Raw genomic sequence first — 8551 nt, forward strand, 5'->3', positions numbered from 1 at the left:
AGACTGTAATAGGGAATACTCAGGGGAAGACAGGCAAAGGCTAGTCATCTAAACCAGTTCTAGATGTCTGTATAGAGGCAGATGGCTCTGTAAGGGCAGAAGGGAAAGACCCCTTCATAAGGGTCACAGCTGACAATCCTATAACAAAAGACAGGTTAACAAGAGAAAAACTTAACAAATTTATTTAATCACAGATTTACATGACCGGAGAGCCTTCATAATGAAGATCCAAAATTACAGGGGAAACTGTGCATTTTTACGCTTAGGTTTAATAATGAATGGACAGCCCTGAAGAATAGTGATTGGAAAGAAGGATATGATCTAATGGGAATAGACACAGGTTGGGGACCCAGCAAGGCCTCTCTGTTCAGATTCTTCTTGGTCTCTGTGCAGCATTCCTTCCGCCTGGATATAGGGCAGGGCCTGTATGGGAATGGGGATCTTATAACCTGCTATCAAACAAGGTAGGTCAGAGAATTTATTTATGGCCAGCTCTTACATAGTTAGGTGAGGAAAGGTTAGAGTACTATCTTTAAGATGTAAGTCTGGCATTGTGGAAAGGTGGTTCCGGTTTCTATGACCTACCTTGGGGAAGAGGAATTCTAATTTCTATGGCTTGCCTTCAGGGAGAATGAGGCTAAGACAGGAGGACAGGATAACATCAGAGAAAAACTTTGCTTCTGAGGCCTTCACTTTGGGTTTTCTGAGCCCCAACATCTGCTAGAGTTGTAAAGAGAACAATTAGGGACCAAGTGAGGGGAGGAAAGAATCCATCTCCACATTCTGATGCTGGGGGACTATTTCCTTGAGATGCAATTGATTTTGCCTCTGCTTAGAGGCTCTGCTGGCTACCCACATGCTAGCTAGTGTCCTGCATGGGTGCTAGGCTGAATTATTTGTAATTGTGCTTAGGTGATTTGTAACTCAGGTATAGGATGTTTAAATAGTAGGCACCCTTTTTACAACGTGTGTTTTTTTTGTATCTAGTTCTTGTATACTACAGATAATATTTGAACTTTGTCATCTCACTGTAAAACTTTTAATTCTCATTTTGGTAATAAATAGCTATTATAACCAACCCATTTATTCAAATATGTTATTTCCCTAAGTGTTATTCTGACATTTTGTTTTGGAAAAAATAAATCACCATAGATAATAATGGTAGCTCTATTTGCTCACCAAATGTCAGATGTTTTCAGGTGCTTGACATGCATTGATCCACTTGATTGCCTCCAACCCCACCTACCAGCCAACCTGGTCTTCAGTCATTGGGTTTAAACCTCAATATATTAAGTGTGATCATACAGGACTTTGCAGCAGGCTTAATTTCATACTTCAGCCATGCTCATTATAGCTTCCATCTAACCTTTCTCTTAATTTCCTTATATCACTTGAGGCCATTAGCCATTAAGTTCCTTTGTGGTCACAGGCAATGTAATTTAACCATATTCAGCTCCTATTGGTGAAGATGCCACCTCCTTTTGTTGTCTTGCACATCATAGTAGACACTATGTATGTTACTAAGAAAATTCAAGACCAGATGCAGTGGTTCACACCTGTAATCCCAGCACTTTGGGAGGCCAAGGCAGGTGGATCGTTTGAGTCTAGGAGCTCGAGACCAGTCTGGGCAACATAGTAAGACCGTGTCTTAATAAATAATTAAAAAGAAAGAAAATTTCAGGCAAAACAGATGTGATGCTTAAGAGATTCACTATTTTAAAAGCAATACAAGTACCGTTGAAACAAAAAGGATCAGTGGGTCAGTATTACTCAGTCTCTTAAAAACTACACCCACTCCTGGCCAGATGTGGTGACTCACGCCTGTAATCCCAGAACTTTGGGAGGCCAAGGTGGGCAGATCACCTGAGGTCGGGAGTTCAAGACAGCCTGACCAACATGGAGAAACCCCGTCTCTACTAAAAATACAAAAAATTAGCTGGGCATGGTGGCACATGCCTGTAATCCCCGCTACTGGGGAGGCTGAGGCAGGAGAATTGCTTGAACCCAGGAGGCGGACGTTATGGTGAGCTGAGATCACGCCATTGCACTCCAGCCTGGGCAACAAGGGTGAAACTCCATCTCAAAAAACAAACATGGCACATGTATACATATGTAACAAACCTGCACATTGTGCACATGTACTCTAAAACTTGAAGTATATAAAAAAAGAAGATGAGAAAAAAAAACCCAAAAAACAGAACAAAACCAAAAAACCATGCCCACTTCTAAATCTTGAGTCAAGATTTAGGCAAGGTCTCATTTGCAGAGTTTGTACTGTGCAAATAACAGGTATTTTTTCAAGTTGCTCCTCCTAAGGTCAACATGGCCCTTGATAGTCTTCAACTTTATTTTCTGCCACTCTACCCATTGCTCACTGTCTCTCAGCCACCTTGGTTTTCATCAGTTTCTAAATATGTCAAACTCTCTTTTGCTTCAGGGTCTTTGACTGGAATCTTCTTTCATTCATTCTTTCCCTGGCAAATTCCTACTCATTCTTCAGGTGTCCGCCTCCATGTTACTTTCTCAAACTGTCTTTCTCTGACTTCTCCCATCTAGATTATATCCCTTTGATAGTCTCTTTAGTAGACCCTTTGTTCTTTTTCTTCACAACACTTAACACAATTTATATTTACAGTTTTTAATGCCATAGTCTGTTGTCAAATTTTCCATGAGGACAATAATCATGTGTTCTGTTCACCATTGTATGTGTAGCACTGAGCACAGGGCCTGACAGAATACACCCTTATTCAGTAAATGCATGAATGAATGAATGGCTTCCTGTGAGTGAACATGGAATGTGAGAGACTTCTTCCTCTTTAAATACCACTGCTGATAAAGTACTAAGGCAGAATCATTGATAAAGTAGATCATGGGCCAAATTCTGCCTTTAGATATCAAAAGGAATCTTTAGAGAGGAAAGATCACCCTAGTTTAAAAGGATTCATGTAGGAGATGGGAATTGGAACTGATTTCGGATGAGGAGGCATGGCACTTCAACTCTGGAAAGAGCATAAGGTACAGATATAGGCATTAGAATCTTAATAACAACAATTAACTGACATTTATTTATTTTTGGTATTTTGTTTTTGTTTTTGAGATGGAGTCTAACTCTGTTGCCCAGGCTGGAGTGCATGGTGTGATCTCAGCTCACTGCAACATCTGCCTCCCAGGCTCAAGTAATTCTCATGCCTCAGCCTCCCAAGTAGCTGGGATTACAGGTGTGCATCACCACACCTGGTTTTTGTATTTTTAGTAGAGACGGGGTTTCGTCACGTTGGCCAGGCTGGTCTTGAAATCCTGGCTTCAAGTGATCCACCCACCTCAGCCTCCCAAAGTGCTGGGATTACAGGCGTGAGCCACTGCGCCCAGCTTGACATTTATGGAACTCAAATGTACTAAGCGTCTATATTCATTATCTGATTTGAGACACTGTAACTTAGGAGAGGCAGTAGCACAGGAATTGGAAGTTCAGTCTTTGGATTCCAATCACAGCAGAGTAAGCTTGGGCAATTATTCAACATCTCTGTGCCTCTGTGTGCTTAGTCCCTTGCATGATTGCCTTCTGGAAATCCGTAGGAAAGGCTTTTCCTGGACTTCCATCGGCTTTTGGGATCTTAGAATTCTTTTTTCCTTCCTTGACAGGAAATATGTATAGGAAGAACAAGGTCCTCTCTGCCTTGTGTTTGTCAGTATGATTTCTTGTGACTATTTCCCCCTAAACATAAGGTTTTTCTGAGTTCAAGGATTTTGGGGCTGATCAAAGAAGAGATGTGACCACAAGGTGGCAGTAGCATGCAACAAGCTTTATTTGGGTGGTGCTTGACAGACTACATGTAAGGAGGACATCCCTCACAGCTGGAGACCTTCCAGAGGCAGAGGTGTATGGGCACCCTGCAGAAGGGGAAGAAGGCAAGGGAACTACTCCTGGGGTAGGGGAGAAGCAGAAATGGGGTTTATCTGTCTAGGCGATGTTGTACAGCTGCAAGATGGGGAGTCTCTGAGTCAGAAAACTTGGAAGGGCAGCAGAGGTTTGGGGTCTTTTATAGCCCTATGCTTTGTCTTATCTTTGGTTAACAGATGCCAGGTACAGTTTTATCTTTGGCTAGCAGGCAGACTCTAAATGGCTAAAAACATGGCCATCTAAGCTATATATGTGTGTGCCTGTGTGTGTGTGTGTGTGTGTATACATATATATACTTTTTTTTTTTTTTTTGAGATAGAGTCTTGCTCTGTATCCCAGGCTGCAGTGCAATGTCCCACTGCAACCTCCACCTCCTGGGTTGAAGAGATTCTCCTGCCTCAGCCTCCCAGGTAGCTGGGACTACAGGCATGCATCACCATGCCCAGATAATTTTGTAATTTTTAGTAGAGATGGGGTTTCACCATGTTGGCCAGGCTGGTCTCAAACTCCTGACCTCAGGCGATCTGCCTGCCTTGGCCTCCCAAAGTGCTGTGATTACAGGCGTAAGCCACCGCACTCGGCCCATCTGAGCTATATTTAAGCGATTACATGGATAAAATTTTGAGCTTAGATAAGGTAAGTTTTGAGCTAATGGTCCCAGCCTGACATGAAGAAGCAAACAATATGTGCCCAATATACTCAGGCCATCTTTAACACCTTTATTTTCCTAACTTTTAATTCATTGATTTTTGAAACTAGAGTTGCTGAAATTCTAATTTACATTAAATTATTAAGGTTTACTAATTAAGCCTTTAAATAATATTTCTGTAAATTTTTAAAACCTGACTTTTGATATAGACGCCAACATTTTAAAGCTGTCATGGATTTTAAGAGTCTCAATATTATCTATAAAAATCTTTTTAGCAATTACCTTGGCTGAGTGCTCATATACAAAAGTTTATTTTGATTAAATCAAGGGAGCTATTGGATCCTCTCTAGGTCCAAAACCCTAATGAAGGGTTTTATGAAAATTAAAATCCAAAGTCTTACCACAGAAATATAAAGTGACTTTTTTTTTTTTTTAAACAGATGAAAAGGTAATGCTTGGGATGCCTGCAAGTGACTAAAAGTTGGAAAGGGAAGTTCTGATGTGACCCAAATTTGTAAGTTCTTAATGTCCTATTTGAATTTTTTTAAAAATTCAAAAATTCAGGAACATATGCATGTCATTTGTGTACATACTGACAAAGACTATCCCTTTGACCAAACTTCTGAGCCTCTTCTTGACTAGGCCTTGACTTTGGGCACTACCCCACCTGTAATTGTTGGCCTACCTCAGTCTTAACAAGAATCCTGTCAGTTTAGTGAGGATCCCACCACTCTGGGTATCTGATCATTCTCCACTTCTGAAGTATATGCCCTTAGCCTGCCTTCAGCAAGAATCCTACCACCCTTGATGTCTCCTTTTAGTACTTTTCTATCCAGTGACCCTCCCTACTCTACCTGTTGGTTATAAATACCCCGGCTGTCCTTGCTGTATTCCCAGTTGAGCCCAGTCTTGCTTCCCTATTACAATGTTTTGATTGCATAGTCCTGAATAAAGTCTTCCTTACCATTTTAACAAATGTCATAATTTTTTTTCTTTAACAATACCTCATTCTTAGGATCCCAATCCTAACATTCTTTTATACTCACCTAACTTAAAAAAATAAATAAAACATTACATACACAATTGATGCATAGGAAAAGTTTTTCAGTCCCATTCATAATATAGCAATAAAAAATTGAAACTGAACTGAAATACTATTTATTATTTAACAGGTTGGCAACAATCCAAAAGTCTGACAACTTACTCCACTGATAAAGCTGTGGGAAAAACAGGCACTCACGTACATTGCTGATTTGATTGCAAAATGCCAACATACTCATGGATGGGTATGTGGCCATATTAGGCAAATTTATATATGGATTTACCATTTGAACTAACTTCTGGGAATATATCCTAAAATAAGATGTGTTCCCATGATTATTCATTACAGCACTATTTGTAATAGCAAAAGGCTGGAAGCCACCCAGATGTCCATCCATAGGGAAGGAGCTGAATATATTATGGTACTAATTTTATCTGTGGCTGGGGAGCTTATTCAGGTTGGCTCCTTAGTCTTTGACATGGCCCTAACAGTTTTTGGCTGCTTTCTGAATGACATTGTTCAAGTTGAATATATTATGGCACATCTACACAATGGAGTACTATATAGAAATGAGGAATAGCTCTATGTTAGTATTATATAATCTCTAGAATTTACTATAAAGTGAAAAAAGGAGGAGAAAAGTATGCTACTACTGTTTATCTAAGAAAAGGGTAAGTATAAACATGCATAATTACATTTTTAAAATGAAAATTGAATCATAAAAAGTGTTTAAGTCAGTACTTACAGGGCAGGAATGAAAAAGTAGAGGCGAGACCAAGGATTTTCAAAATAAAGGGAGTTACAGATGTGTAATCAAAGAGGTTACATAAAACCTTGACTTCCTTAATTTGAATCAGAAGTATCAATGAGTTCATGATATATTTGATTTAAAAGACAAAAACCAAACCAAAACAAACCCATACTAACCAGCTCTGTCCATTGAACAGGTATAGAAACAATCAAACTCATTAACAACATGACAAACATTTTTTGTTTGTTGCTCCTTGCAGCATTAGCTTAAAGGGGACAAACATTCAGATTACGCTCTTTAAATACCATTTCCCACTAAAGGATCCAGGGCACTTAGGAGTAATGGCTTACTATGGGTATGGAGTAAGAAATACACAGAATGAGCCTGGAAAGCAAAGACGACTAGGAAGGTATCAAAAAGACTCAGGAGCCAACCTGAGTAAACTCTCACCGGCCTAAAATAAAACAACTTGAGCACTAATAGTGATAATAGCTACAGTGGATTACAACTCACCAAACTTCTTTAAATCCCGGGATTCATAATGATGGCTGCTTACTTTTGAGGGTTTTTAAAAAAAATACTGCAGAGATTTTTAAATAGTATATGGTAGTGACCTAATTTTATTTTCCATTAGAATAACCATTCATTCAGCATTACTTATTGACTAATTAATCATTTTCTCATTAATACATAATGCCAGTATATCAAATTCCCAAATACATAGATATGGGTCTCTTTTTGGGGCTCTGTATCTCCTTCCTTTAATTGTCCATCTTAGTGCATTTAATAATACAAGACTGTCTCAATTACTATGGCTTTATTGTAACTCACTAGCTGGTAGGACAAGACCTTCCAATCTTACTTTTCTTCTTCAAAATTGTTTTAAATACTGTAATTTTTTTTTCTACATAAATGTGAAAAACGTTAGAATGGCAACTGCAGCAGACATACATAGCTTATTTTTTAAGATTAACAGCAACTTTATACTAGCAAAATGAAAAAAATTAACTGAATAAACAGGTAACTGAATTAACTATAACACTAGACTACAAAGTTATACAAGATTAAAAGTTATGAAGTAGTATTTATTATACGTAAATATTACAAATATTTTTTGTTAAAAATATCTAAGGCTTTTGAGTTTTTGAAATGCAAGCTTTCCCCTATACTTAAGTATATTCATTATCTTACTGTTTTGGTCAGGACAAGAACTGAAAAAGAGAAATAATCTTGAGTTCAGAATGAACAATTCTTGCTATATATATTTTCCCACATATGTAAGGAATGTCCTGTAACTTTCCGAGAAATAGTGACTTGAACTAAATACTAAACTACTACCAAGCCCCAGGTGCATTTTTGGAAGTTTTTAGTCATTGGGAGCCATGGCATTTCTTTTCTCTGTATTACAAACTGTTACACTCTCTTTCTTTGACTGTTAACATTGGAACAGTAGACCTCCTGTTCTGTGACTGACTGGCAGGCAGAAATGACACGGACAGGAAATGGGAAATGGTTCAGGGTCTTGGAATTCCCCCTGGCTGCCTAATTAAGTGGCTTGCTATTTGGAAGTTTTTTAACGTTTGCCCCTTGGAGTTCCCCAGAGAGAAGCAAGCATCGGATTCAATGGGCAAAGAGGGTCAACTTCAAAAGTCGTTCGTTGGCTGTCATACCACACTTACTGCATGCCACTGTGTCTATGGCACTATTGGGGGAGTATGGTGGGGGGATACAAAAGTTCCATGACTAGTAAAAGCCAAGGGTTTTTATTTACAAATTTTCTATTATCTAAGCATTAAAAAAAAATTGGACTCCTCTGTGGTTTTACAATTATACGTGCATGTACACCAATACACAGGCAGACATATATTTCATTTTATTGAAACATTCAGAAAATACTGGGAGTGAAGCCTGACTTGCAGTACAGTTCTCGTTGCTGGCAATGAGCATCTTAAATAATGACACTTTTTTCTTTAGTGCATATGCACTGTCTCCAGAACAGAAAACCAAAAGTTTAAAAACAAGATACTCTAGTTGATTATAAAACACATCAAGTCTTCAAAATTATTTATCTGATGCTTCCTACTTTCCAATGTTTCGCTTTTTTCGATTTGCAGAGACAGCTGTTGAACGCTGATACTACGCAAACGGTTACAATTGTTTACTTAAGCAAAAAATGCCACCAGATTGACTCCATCCTCAAAATGCAGT

Source organism: Symphalangus syndactylus, chromosome 3 (assembly GCF_028878055.3).
Source record: "Symphalangus syndactylus isolate Jambi chromosome 3, NHGRI_mSymSyn1-v2.1_pri, whole genome shotgun sequence".
NCBI classification, from domain to species: Eukaryota; Metazoa; Chordata; class Mammalia; order Primates; family Hylobatidae; genus Symphalangus; species Symphalangus syndactylus.